The following is a 14,809-nucleotide window of genomic DNA, read 5'->3' as shown; positions in this document are numbered from 1 at the left end:
AAAATGAAACACATGGTGAGGAAAAAACTCATGGGAAATTCCAAAAAGAAAAATGTTTATTTCAGTAGACAGCTAAGGTTCCTAAGTGACAAACAGTGAGGTTACCTGTCTCATGACTTACACAATCCAAGCACTTATAAACAATAATATTTAAGAAGATCATAAATCTTACACTATCCAGATAATAAACAAGCACATTATTTGTATCAGTTGTAAATTCTTATCAAGTATTGAACTCCATCTCTGACATTTTAAGTCCTTTTTTTACACCATAAGTACTTGATAAAAAATTCTATTGTCAGTTAATAAATATATCAACTGGTAACATTTCCTCTTAAAAAGATTATGATAATAAAATGAATAAAAATAATTAAAAACAAAACAAAATAACAACAATTCAGGGGTCAGAGTTAAGGTTTTGTTTTGTAATGAAAGATGCATTCCTTTACATGCAATGAGAATAGTGTGTATGTGTTAGATTTATTAAGTGAGTAAGATTTAGTGTCCGTAACTATTAATTTATTTCCTTTTAAATTGCTTGGGTTTTGTAAATGATATGTTATATAAATAAACTTCTGGCACTTAACAACCATAACAGACTTCTGAAACAAATCTTACTTTTGAAATAAACAGTTTGGACCAATATCCAATTTAATATACCCTTCCAGGTCCTCCCCAGCTATCCCCAAACCCAGAATTCTCCCATTCCACTCCACATCTCTAACTACCCCTCTCCACCAGCAAAAACTTTGGAGAACAATTGTCTTGCAGGGTACTCAAAGGTCAACCAATTTGGGCTTTTGCAAACTATTGGGAAAAGTGAATTCCACAGTCAAGGATCCCTTCCTGAAAACCACCTGCCTACACTTGGTTCATGGTTAAACCAGGGGACTGCTAGCTCATGTGCCTGTCGATCTCAAATGCCATGGTATTACGAAGGGGGAAAAGGTGGTTGCTAAGATAACTAGCGCACAACCATTTTAAGGCCATATCAGTTCAAGCCAACACTTTAAATTGCAACAGTAATTGAACTGGAAGCCAGTGCAGAGCACATGCCTACAGTGTGTGTGGGTATTTATAAAATATCTGTGTACATGTGCATGTAGCAAGATACAGGATAAGTAATTAAAAGTCTCCATATCTTATTGGGTCCCCCTCCCCCCCCCCCCCCGCCAAATCTGATTGTTGGTGGAAACATGGGGATTGTTGAGGGATTTTTATTCTTGATGACCAAGTCAGGTCTGTGTCTTGTAATTTGTATCTATTCATCTGCTATATCTACTATACTGTATTTAATCTCAGCAGTGGAATTTGTGTATGTTACAGCAGCAGGAAACACTAGGCACTCCGCAACAATCAAAATTTTCTCCTCCTTTCTCTTGTACTTTTGCTCTTATAGAATAAAGAACAAACAAAACAAAACCTTTATGACCCTGCATGAGGATTCTGGGAAACGAATAATAAGCAGTACCTTGCTGATGTGTTTTAATAAATACTAGTTTACTGTATCCCACAACAGAGAGCAAATACATGCAATTACTTGCAAATTTCTTCAGTGTTTGTACTTATAAATCTCTGCCTAAATCTTCCCAGCTGGGAGTTAGGCTAGTCTTTTTGCTGTGGAAGCAGGCCTTTGTTCTCATGTTCAGCTTCAGCTCAGTCTGGAATAATTCAGAAACGTATTAGATAGATTGCTGCTCCCAAAAGGCATAATGAAATAACCTTCACTCCCAGCCTTAGGGAAATAAGCACACAATCAGGGTTTGGGCAGATTTCTCGATTAAACAAAGAACTAACTGTGCACAAATTGCTCTATAACAATTTGTAAAGAGTCCACTTTATAAATTTCTTGCAGATGCAAAGCTGATATTTTTTAATCAGAGCGGCAGGGCTGTTAAAGTCAAAATGTCTTCAACATTTTCCCTTTGCTCAATAATTAGTATCAAAAATATTTAGATTTAAAATTGAATTGGTAACCATTCTGGGGTGTTTTTTGTTTCATTTTTTGAAAATCAGTGAAATGTGATGTCAAACGCAAACTAAAATCCCCATTCAATATATATAATTAACTCAGTCCAGCTGGCATAGATATAGGATAACTTTGTGCTGTCAATTTTTATTTTGGTAAATTTCATATTGGATACAACAAACGAATGAAAAGTTATTGTGCTTAATGTTGTTGTGATTTAAGGTGTTCTCTGGTCAAATTATTCAATAAATCAAAATCAGGCTCTTGTTGTAACCATTAAACATTGTTTAGAATAGGATATTTAGGAGATGTTTAGTAGCTTTCCATTGATTGAACAAGACACTCATGTCAGGCAAAAAGCATGCCATATTTTGATGAATTGCAGTATTTGATGGCAAGTCTAGGGACCTGGTAAACTGTGGTTCATATTTTACTTGTCTTTGTTTGTTTTTAACTTGAAAGCTTACATTGCAAGCTAAAATACCACTCTAAATATTAATACTGAAGCCTAACTGCTTATCTATAACCCATACTTTAATGCTATGAAATCTCCCCCTGCATTTAAGAACACACATATTTGTGTACATTAGCTTGGAACAGATTACCTCATTCTTCAACTAATTAGAGAGTCCTCTGTTCTAAGCTAACCTAAACAAACAGAGATATTGCTGTATTTCATTCAGAATGTCTGCGAATTTCAGACTCTACTTTCCATGAAATGAAGTTACAGTTCTCTGGTCTGGTCCCCATCTGATTCTGATACTTACATCAGTGTAGATCAAAAGTAACTAAATTGAAGTCAATGGAATTATACTAGTGTAAGAGAGGGAAGAATCCATTCCTCTCTGTTCCCCACATCAGATTCTGAAGTGTAGTTGTACTTTCAACAGACACTGTTTTTTGTTGTTTCTACCAATAAAAGTGTTCAATTTGTGGTTTAAAAAAATTGTTTTCTCAAATGAATAGAACCTGCTTACTGTGAACTTAGACACAATAAAACAGTGGCCACCTTGCAGTTCTGATTATAGTGATTCTTCACATATAGGCAATTAATTCTGTAGATGGGTAAAAAAAGACATGACAAGAATAACGGTTCCACCAAGCAGCATAATATGCATATAACTGCATCCACACATAGGGATTGTACCACTTTAATCATGTTGGTTTCTAATGTGCATGTGCATGTGCGCACCCACATGGATCATGTTTACTTCATGCATGTGAGTCTATTCAATTCATCTTGCATGTAAAATAATGGAATATTTCTATTTTTTGGGAATGGAGAGTAGTAGAGCTATGTTGTTAGAGTAACAAAATGGTAACTGCCATCTTGAGTTAAAGGGGAAAAAAAAACCACTGAATTTACTGGGAATTCATCTTATTCCTTACGCTGTTTCATGTTTGACAGGATCTTCTGACAGCTTTTACCCATCCAGCAGATATGAAACACTGTTCAAACTTCTTCTATTCTGATAACTGAGCCCAGTGTTAGGCTATGAACTTTACAGTTACAGTGGACATTTAATTAACTACAGTACTGTCGTTCCAGGAGAGACAGTAATAATTGCTTGAGGTACTGTACATTTATGCTAGAGAATCTGCAGTGGCATGTTGAACAGGAAGGCTCCAACTCGGTTTTCTTTTAAAGTTGCATTTAAATGTACACTAGATACACATTCATCACTTTAATCTAAACTCTACTGTAAATTAACATGTATAGCCTCTGAGATCATACACTTTCACAGAAGTACTCTAATGAAACTTGGCAGCTTTTACCCAATAACATCATTTGTTCCATTCACCAGCAAAAGCAGACCTCAAACAAGTCAAAACTGTTTTCAGTAATGACTTCCATTTTTTTCTGAGTCTTAAATGTCTCCTGTCCTGTACCTATTTCACGTGAAGTCAAAAGCACTACAAGCCTGCATATGTATCAAAGGAAAGCTCACTTGTATAAGATCCTGAGATGTTTGTCATTTACCAATTAGCATATGAGTGACTTGTTGTCAGTAAGTCAGCTTTCGTCTCAAAACTGTTACATTAGGTGCTTGATGCTCACAGTTGTTGTAACATGTAAAATTGCCTGTCAAGTGAATGATTTCTGTCATAAAGTTCTTTGCATACCAGTTGGTACCCATATAAGACTGAGTTGAAAACCTTATTCTAAAGTATGAAATAGTGTAAAATATTGAAATATAAGGCTTTTACTTGTTTCAAACCTTTTAATTTACTTGGTCAAAATCACATGTGTTTTATCATAGCAGCACCATGGGGGTTGAGTTGGTGAACTTTTTTTGTTATGACCACTTATTTTCAGAAGGATAGGAGATGGCCACTATTTGATGTTCTTGGATGAAACTTGGCATACAAGGTTTGTCCCCGCAGAAATTATTTTTATCTTATTTGAAAAAAAAAGTCGCCCATTTTAAGGTGTAACAATGAAAATAAAAAAGGAAGTGGGTATTTTTAGATAGTTTTGTGTGACCTACAATAAAAAAAAAAACCCACTAGCCCCTCCTCTCCTCTCCTTCTGAACCTGCATACCCCCACAGCCTCTTCTCCTGCTATCTCTTCTCTACCCTCTGGGTTCTGCAATACACCCATTCCATTTCTCACCCTTCTGTATTCCAGTGTGGCTGTTTCCTCCTCCTTGCTTTCTGGGTGCCAGAAATGGGGTGGACAGCATTGAGACCACAGGAGAAACTGTGAGCCTACTCTCAGTTCCGGTGCCTGACAGCCTATGGTGACTGTCTGTTGGTACAACATGTTCTGTAAAAATTTTAAATGTTTGCTGTTGTTTAATATTAAAAATATAAAATGACCAACACTCTTCCTCATGCTTTACATCTTCAAAGCACTTTACAAACATGAACTAAGTAGGGTAAAAGTTGCCCGAGCATAAAGGGCAGGCTCAAGGTCTTCTGTGTCCATTAAATTCTGTAAGGGGCTGAGCTAGAGATTGGGTCCAGGTGGAGTATCTCTCTGCCCAGATTGATCTCAACACTCCCTGTGTGCCACAGAGGTGGTCTCAAATAGGGTGGCTCATCAAGGGGGTGGTGGGTTAGCATAGGTAGAGTGTCCCTAGAACCCAGGATGTCTGAGACCCACTGGCTCAGAAATCCCTTGGTGACGTTTCCAGTCTATGGGCTAGAATAACGGTCGTGGAGGGCCTGCACTCCTGCAACCTCCTTATGGGTTAGAGGAAAATTCCTTAATCCCACTCCATGCAGTCAGGATTTGAGGGTACCTTTCACCCTTAGTGCTTACCTAAGAGAAGATTGTTTTCCTTTTCTAGTTTCATTTTCTTTTACAGCTCTGTGCACAATTGAAGGTAAGGGTCACAAATTTCAAAAATGGGTGCCCAAAGTTAGATACAAGTGCTCAGTGCACAGTGGTTGCCATTGCATTACCACAGCAATGGCTGGGTAATCAGCACACTTGAAACTTGGGGTGAAATCCTGACCCCAATGAAGTCAATGGCAAAACTCCTATTGACTCCAGTGTAGCCAGGATTTAGGTGCCAGAATAAGGATTTAGGAGCTTAATTTTAGACACTTTCAAAATCTTGGTCATAATGTACCCGGCTTTGTCTTAGATTCAGCCTCTAGCTTAATTATATAAAGTACTATAAATAGTTTTACTTGTTTTGTTTTGCAACTAACTTTAAAATTGCAATAATCTGTTTGCATGTTACATGATCATTTCATTTTAGAATATCTCATCACAGTATTTACTTACTTTATAATTTAGAAACATTTGTAATTAAAAGCTGGAATTAAAACAATGAAAGACAACGACAAGACTTGATCATGCAGCTGGGTAAAAATCAACAGCGACAATGCAAAAACCTCAGTATATTTGTGTATTCTATTTAGTTTGTCCTATATCATCATCAGATGCTTCTCTTTCTCTGCTCCCCAACTCATTTTGCAAGAAATACACACATTTACAGGTGTTTTAGAATAACTGTGCAATTTACACATCTTTGATTTTAGTGAAGTTGTCCATTATACCTTTTGTAATACCACTTGTTGCACAATTATAATGCTAGAGAAAATGCAAGCTCTGTAAAAATCAGCATGAGAATTTAAGATAGTTAAGGTACATTAAAGGCTTTTCTGCTCATAAATTTGACATTTTCTCACTTAAAGGGCTTGCGTTTTTTATGAACAGACACGTAGTATAGTAAAATGAAGTACGTTCAGCACGCTACGAAACAATACTTTCATTGGAAAGAAAAATCAGGCTGCTGGAAAATACCTATATTACTAGGAAAATGAATCAAATTACGACAGTAGTTGCATGTATTTGAAACCTGACCGAGTAACCTATCACTGCATAGCGTTCTCCTATCTCAGTGTTGTCTCCCCGCCCTCTGCAACTCTGAGGAAGTGGATGCTACACACCAACTCATTCACAAAAATCCTGGCAGGGGGCCAGCTTCCCTCGCTATCGAGTCAAGCTCCAGTCTTTTTTCCCTGCTTCTCTTTCTCCCGCCTTACTGCCACATGCAGTTTTTGCCTGCCAGATCTGTACCTGCTTCAGCAACAACTGGAGATCTAAAAGACTCTACTTTCTTTCTCTGACTTTTTCATTTGCTGCATACTGTTCTTCCATAGCTGCTTTCGTTTGTATTAGCTTTGATTCTGCTATTCAGATGTTTGTTCTTACTTCCAAAGTGCTCATGTGCACACCGGTGGGTTGTTGGTTTTTGACCTGCTATGTTACTTTATTTCCTGATTTTTTTTTCCTTAAAACTATCTTACTGTTCTAAATCACTGCCTGTCATTTCAAAGAGACGTGTTGCTACATGCTGCTGCCAGCGGTGAAAAAGTACAGAAGACATCACAGACTTCCGTATGCCCGATATTTGCCAATACTTCTTCCCCAGCTGGTTTGGCAGTAGAAGTAATACCTGTTATGGCAGTGGCGACTGCTGCTGCAGCTATAGAAGTCTGGCAGGATTTAGATGCATACTTCATCATAGACTGTGGCAATGCCTGTGGGTTTGAGTCTGAAGCTGTAAGCTGGAAAATAGTGTACACTGAATGGCTCCAACAGTGATTCTCACCTGCTGTGAGAATGTGGATTTGGGCAGTGTCCAAGCTCTGAATTTTTCCTTGTCGGGGTAGCACTGTATTAAGAGGCACCAGATATTGAATAGAAAATGTTCACTGCAAAAATCTTCCTAGCAGATACCTCACTGTTTTGGTCAATTAGAAGGAAACTCTGTGGCGATTACAACTCCGGGCTTCAGACTCTCAAGTTACAATGAGATATGTTACTATTGGCCAGATTTTAAAAAAGACCTCAGCCCATTGCGTGCTGAGCTCTTTTGGAAATCTGGCTGTATATGTGTGTGCAGCGCCTCGCAAAATGGGGCCCTTGTCTTGTTGAGGCCTCTAGGCACGACTGTAATATAAATGTTAAATGATTACTGCAAAAATTGAGAGCTAAAAATATGCTCTCAATTACACTCATGTAAATATAGCTATTTCTATTGATTTAGTGGAACTACTCTAGATTTACACTTATGCAAGTGAAAGCATAATTTGGCCCTGGCAGAAATGCCTTGAATAAACACCCCTCCAAGCACAATCCCCCAAACAAGCAACGATCACAACCTCCAATTCTTTTCTCCCTGCCAAAAAAGGAATCCTAAATCCTAATCATTGGGTGAAAAATCTGGCATCTGTTTTAAGATCTGTTGGTTTTATGTAGGTAGCATTAGTTAATTCTTTGTTGAAGCTGACCTTTTCACTATGTGTGGAAACTAGTGCAAACTGATGGCCATGCGAGTACATTTAATGCAGATGTTCCTTATCCCACTATTTTCAAATTCCTTATTACAAACCATCAACCAGTTCAGAAAAGAGGAACAAGCAGTTTGCTTCTGGAGCAAAGTGCTGCAATTAACAAAGAACTTAATTACAGATTGATAATAGAGGCCGATTCACTCTCCCCCTACCCCTCTGCCCCCACTATTTGCACCTCTCTTAGGCAGCTTCCATTGCAATTGTCAGGGCTGTGTTTCCTATTTGAGTCAACTCCAGAAAAAGGGACCCTTCCCTGGGTGCTCTGAAATTTTCAGAAAGGAAAATCGAAGTCAAATTTTTAATCAGAGACAAATAGGAATGAAAGCCAAATACTGTGTGTCAAAGGCAGCTTTTCATCTTGAAAACTGCTTTCCCACCTGACCAAAAAATCCAAAATAACAAAATACCCGGCATAGGCTGACTATGGTAGTCCAAGTCCCCTTCCTTTAATACCTCAGGCCCAGATCCTCAAAGCAATGTAGGTGCCTAACTACCATTGAGGATTTGGGCCTTATCTCCCGGCACAATTTTCATTGGGAGCCTTGTGTCATGCCTTATGTCTTATCTAATGTTCAGAAGTTTGTTCTAACCTCCAATGTTTCCTGTTTACTGCTGCCTCACTCCGGGCCCCAACACATATCTTTCAGAGGAGAGAGGAGGACATCTAAAGATTTACATGCCGTGTCTGCTCAGAAGGGAGCTTACTGCCTGGGAGCTGTTGTAAATAGCTTCTCAGACAGCTATCAGAGCAGACTAGCCTCCTGTGAAGGAGAGTTTCACAGACAGCAGCTATTCCCATTGAATCTTCTCCTGCTAGGTGCAGAGCACTCTACTCCCCCTGAAGTCAAAGGGGAATTTCACAGAAGATGCTCATCGCCTCACAATTTTGGGTCATTTGCTTGTATTTGTGTCAATTGTTTATTTTCCCCAAATCGTCACTATGGTATCCATACTAGCCTCTCTATCTGTCGAGCTATTCATCATATGATGTTCACAGTTTCCATTTTCCATCTACTTCAGAAGTCACAGGGTTTCCAACAAGTTTTTAACTCACAACAGAAAACATTGGAGGTACACGTGACTGTTTGCATGATTATTGCACTGTGTACGCACAAGGAAAGGCAAGCCCATCGTTATTTGTTCTTCATCTGCACTGAAAGGCGGCTTGTGCCATAGTTATTGTAAACATCAGCGTTCTGCTGCCATCCCATTTTGACTAATGAGAATATGTCACTAAGAGAAATCCAAGAGCACATTCTGTGTGTTCACATGCCACCATCAAGAAGCACACTGCTGAACTCAAATGTGATTGAGAGTCTCTTGCTGATGACCCTGGGCTTGGGCATCCAGTGAGAGGTCATTGTTACCAAAGAAATGTCACCCCAAGTTAAACCTTTAGAGTTGCAGAATAGACAATCAGGGGTAATTCATATTAGTACTTAACTGGATATTTGTGTCTATTCAGTGGGCATTTCTCATGTATATCCTTCTTCAAAGTGAAGTCACAGGAACATTACATACTTTTATTTTTACTTAATTACATTGACTTTTTTGTTGCCACAAACCAGAGGGACAGAATTATGCTAATGTAAGAAGTTAACAGAGAGAAAGAAGTAAAAGAAATAAGGCTCATGGAGCAAGAATCTTGGCTAGTGGTTAAAACAGGGAAGAATCATTACTGTGAAGTTCAAATCCTGGCTCTATCACTCACTGGCTATGTGACTTTGATCAAAGTCTCAGTGCACCCAGGATTGTCTTCCTTGGGAGGCCAGTGAGATGGTTGATTTGCTGTCCAAAATTTAACTGATTAATTTTAAATAGATAGGGGGATCTGCGGCAGAAGTAGATTCCAGCTACTGCTACTGCTGGAGTATGTATACACATGCTGTGGTTATGTTATTAATTAGTGCTCCATTATTTGTTATATTACTAATCTTAACACTAAATCCCTCCCCAAATTCCTCCCCACTTCTTGCACCATACGCATCAGGAAGGAGTTTCACTTATTAGAGATTTCTTGGTCATCAGGGAGAAAGTCATTATATCGACTTCTGAGTTTTTTAGTGCATCCTGTCTTCTAGAATCTAAACTCTTTGGGCAGGACACTGTCTTAATTTTTGTGTATTTTATACAGAGCTGAGCTCATCAATAGTGAACAAATAATCTTTATGGTGCCATTTGAAAATGTTTTAAAGTTACACTTGTCCAAATAAACAGCATTGGGCGCTGGTAGATCCCTGACTCCATCCACTTTTTTGGAGGGGTGGGGTAGGGGGTCAGGTCATTCTTGTGAAGTTTAGCTTTCTCTTTTCATTTTTTCTCCAACTTTTTAACTGTAGAATTTAGAATATTTATTAAACTATAAGTGCTCCAAATGGCCATCGCATTAATTTGCCCCCAAACAGAGATCTTCCTTTTCTGTGAAGGCAATGCGGTAAGTATAGGAACATCCATTCGTTAAATTTCACCAACTCTAAGTGGTGTCATTTTTTTCCTTTTCCATTCTTTCCAGTTTAAATAACCCTTTTCTTTCCTCCCACCTCCTGCTCATTCTATCTCATTTGTATTTCTCATTTGTTAGTTTTCTTTTTTCTTTTCCTCTTTTTAGTGCCTTTTAAAAAACTTGTTTGGAAAGGAGTATCTTCTTTCCTTTCAATTCTCTATTTCGTATTCACCTCCCCTGCTATCTATTATCTGTTCATTGTGTTCCTTCCCAGAGTACATTATCTCTTTCTCCTTGCTTCCCTTTGGTTGATCTCTCTATCCTTTTACTCCTTCCATTCTCATTTCTCTGGCCACCCCTTTGGTTTCCCTTTATTCCATTTTCTCTTACTGATCCTGCTCCACCTCATTCATTCCTCACCCCCAGTGTCTCCCTAACCCCGTGGTGGGCAACCTGCGGACCGTGGGCTGCACGCAGCCCATCAGGGTAATCCGCTGGGGGCCTGCGAGACAGTTTGTTTACATTGATCATCTGCAGGCACATCTGCCCGCAGCTCCCAGTGGCCGCGGTTTGCCATTCCCGGCCAATGATAGCTGCGGGAAGCGGCGGGCAGAACTGTGGGTGGCTGTTCCTGCGGACGGTCAATGTAAACAAACTGTCTCGTGGCCAACCAGTGGATTACCCTAATGGGCCACAGGTTGCCCACCACTGCCCTAACCCCTCTCTCTGGTTTACACTAGAAAATTAGATTGATCTAGCTTCGTCACTCGGGGGCATGAAAAATCCACAACTCCAGAGTGATGTAGTTAACCCGACCTTAGTTCTTGGGTAGACAACACTATGTTAATGGAAGAATTCTTCCTAGTTATGGCCTCCTGTCACTGTAGTGTGTGTCTACACTGATACAGGTGTGCCACTGTAGCATTTTAAGTGTAGAAATAACCTAAGATCCCACCTCTACATTCTTTACCCTCCTAATGTAGACCTTATCTCTCCTCTTCTTCCACACACTTGGTGCCTCTTCTCTCCTTTGCCCCTTCATTGATGTTACCTTCTCTTTTCACCTGCCTCAAATGCCACATTTCATCTCTCTCTACTACTGAGATTGTGGGGAAGGCTGAGCCTCCCACTATTTCTAAGTCCTCTATAGTTACTCTTTTCTGCTGCTTCCACAGCTGTGGTGGATGGGAGGATGGTGGATTTTCATATTTTCTGTTTCCTCCTCCCATGTGTCAGCTCCCTGCCTCTGAGCATCCTTCTTCACTGAGCTGCCTTTGCTTGGGTCAAGAAGATGGTGCCTCTAGAAGCTCAGATAAGGAGCCGGTCCAGATACAGGCAGCTGGTTGGTACATGGGGAAGAACTTGTAGTATTCTTATCCCCCGCAGTGGCAGGTTCCATTCTACCAACCCACCAAAACCATGCATCCTTTGGGGGAGGCGGATGATGGCTCCCTCTAAAGGCTGAGTGATTTATCATGGAGAAATAAAGCCCAATTCTACTGTCATATAGACACACTCAACTCCCTTTGATTTTCATAGGTGTATCTGAGGGTGGAATCTGCCCTTATCTATGCAAAGTAGTGTTATCATTAATAGCTGAAATAAAGATGGGCAGGGAGGAAGGAATAGAAAATGTTAGTTGTCTGAGAGTCTGGAAGCTTCTTTGGGCCTGGTCCTCCACTGCCTTGTACTTTGTGTAGTCATTTACACCAAGGGCACTTTAAAGATAAGAATTAGGCAGATTTAAGCTCATAGCTGAATATTCAGGCGAACTGAAGGCTGCAACAGAGGAATAGCTGGGGTATTATAAAGAAAAGTTCTACAGAAGTCATCTGTTTCAAGTTGGAGGTGGGGAAATGGCATAATAAAAAATAAATTGGTTTTCCCTTTTGAATTAGAAATGCCTCAGGCCATAAGCATCATGAAAGAAATTAATTTATTTTCTTTTACCTTTCTGAACAGATCAACCAGAATTGTTTGAAAAATAATATTGTTAGTAAGTAACCCCTGAGAGTGGCAGGGTTTGGCATTCCCATCATTAGTATTACTACGGCAACCCCAAGGTGTTACATTGGAAGTCCCCAATTCCTGGCACCAAAGAGTTAATTTTATTAGCTCTCAGATAAATATGTTCATAAGATATTTTAGCTACAAAAACCCAGCTTGTGTTACCAGGTAATAGTGCGTTTTCTATTTGTGCTTGGTCTGATGGCCACTCAAACTGCTGAGTTAGTCTTTGTTATTGAAAGGCTCTAACCTCTCTCTATTTTCAAAGTAGATATGCTGTACTGCCCACCCTAAGTATTCAAAAATCATGAGATTGTCTTAAAAATCATGGGTGTTTTTGAATACATTTTGAATCTTTTTTATTTGCTTGTGGACTTGAAGCCTTTAAGGTTCACATTTCAATTTTTCTCCATAACCATAAGAGCTAGAAACTTAAGTTAAAAATAAAGAAGAACCACCCTGAGATTCTTATATAATTACCCAACATTAGATGCTGAGACTTCAAAGAAAAAAGCAAATATTGCAAGATTTGCAATAACATTGCGAGAGTTGACAACATTGGGGGGTGAAATCCTTGCTCCACTGAAATAAATGGTGAAACATCCATTGACTTTAGTGGGACCAGGATTTTACCCTGGGTATGAAAGGAACAAAAAAATGGATGATGGGAGGCAAGGGTTGTTACAAGTGTACGGCTACGGTTGTTTGAGTGCCTAAACTCTTCATTTCCATATTTTCAAAAAAAAAAAAAAAATTAAATAGTAACCTTAACTCTTTGTTTCCTAGTTTTTGAATGGTTCTTTTTGATAATTGCAACATTCTTATAAGGTTTTCTACCCTTAAGTTACTGATATATACTCTCAACCGTAACTCCCTTCTTACTGTTTTTTTGGGTGGGAATGGATTTAGGAGAACGTAGCTAGTTGATTGTCTACAGCTTGGGCAAGTTATGCTAAACTTGGAGAACTCTATGTCAATTGGTCTATACTTCATGTCTGCTGCCAAGTGTTTCTGTCTTTTAAGGTGGGGGTGACTGCTTCAAATATGGTGATAGTGAGTGGTGCTGTGAGAATTCTGAGTTATGTGTAATGAGCCGTCTTGTGTCATTTCATTTAAACACACAAATACCGATATTTTGATCAAAACCTTTTCTCCTCCTCTGACAGAAAGCAGTAAAAGCAGCAGGGAATGACAGCAAATTCACTATTTCTGAAATGCTTTACTCTCTTAGGGGTGTATTCTGTTCTCGACAGGTGAGTGTAAGTCCCATAAGTGTCAATAGGAGTTGTGTGGATCTATCCAAGGGAGAATAGGCCTTTTAGCGCTGGCTATCTTCCATTGTATCTCTGTGTCCATTTGTCCTTCTTCTCCCTCCCATCCCCACCCCCTTGTTCTCTTTACTTGGAATTTATAATAGACAGTCAATTTTCCTTGCTTTCCTCATGCATTTTAACTTCACTGTAAATGTTGTCCAAAAAGAAATAGCTTACTATATATATTATTACTTCATCAATGTACGTAGTAAGGTGCTTCAGTGATGATTTAGCTTTGCAACTCTTTATGTGCAGCTCTTTTTCTAGCAGTTTAACAACTTAGCAACTCATTTCAACAGTACTGTCTCTCTTGACTACTTTGTTTCCTTTTATGTATGATCCAGTTTAACATTAAATAATGACGTGGATGCAGTAGCCACGCTGTAGCTAAGGATGAGACTCGCTTTCTGTTACAAGGCCAATTTTGCCACCACACATCACTGAGGCAATACTGATTATCCAGTTGAAGGTATTCAGGCTAAACTGTACTTCTGTGTTGTCATTAATTTTATTGTTTCATAACTGGCCTTTAGCTGGGAATGGACAGTTAGACCTCCTATTTTTGTCCATATAGCAGCGCTGATAGGCATCAGAAGCTTGCCGCCCTGCAGATAATCTCTTTCAGGGTTATCATTTACTTACAAATAGATGTGTGAAGTATTTGTGAAAAGGCTTTTGAAGTGAAGTTCCACATGGTTGCTGCTTAGAGCTGAAGACAAGGAAGTGTTTACTCAGGGGCAGAGGGTTTCTCTGCCCAGTGTGATTCTTCTCAAGTGCTAGTATTCTGTGGCTAAACTGTTTGCCTTTCTAATGAAGTGAACTGTTTGTTTGAAATATGTGGTAGAAGGTATTTAAACGGAGACTAAAGTAAACTTTAGAGCTGTTCAAATAAGCCACGCATATCTGCTTTGTGAAGTGAAGGAAAACAATTTGGCTGCAGCTTACCTCTGGGAAGAGTAGTTAGGGAACTGTTTAAATAATAAACTGGGCTGAAACGGATGTTGCTGAAACCTCCTATAGGCGTTTTGTGATAACTACTACTCATGTAGGGGATTCTTCAGGATGCTGCCATGAAGGGGAGTGGCTGCCAGGTGAATTCTACGTGATTATTATGATTTAAAAACAGGATTTATTCATTAGCTGTGAAAACTCGGCTACATTTAAATTTGATTAAAACCCTCCTAATTAGAAATTACTGTTGAGTGCCATCATATGCTTTGGCTTTTATAAGATCATTGGAAACCCAAAGTCCCCTCTTTGA

General features: G+C 39.2%; 1 protein-coding gene across 9 annotated transcripts in view; it reads left to right on the top strand.

Annotated features, from left to right (window-relative positions):
• GLI3 (GLI family zinc finger 3) overlaps positions 1 to 14,809 on the top strand; it is a 244,377-nt gene that overhangs the window by 98,973 nt on the left and 130,595 nt on the right. The window lies entirely within an intron of this gene.

Source organism: Chrysemys picta, chromosome 2, assembly GCF_011386835.1.
Source record: "Chrysemys picta bellii isolate R12L10 chromosome 2, ASM1138683v2, whole genome shotgun sequence".
Classification (NCBI taxonomy): Eukaryota; Metazoa; Chordata; order Testudines; family Emydidae; genus Chrysemys; species Chrysemys picta.
The sequence above is the reverse complement of the archived record's forward strand: the minus strand, read 5'-3'. Positions and strand labels throughout refer to the sequence as shown.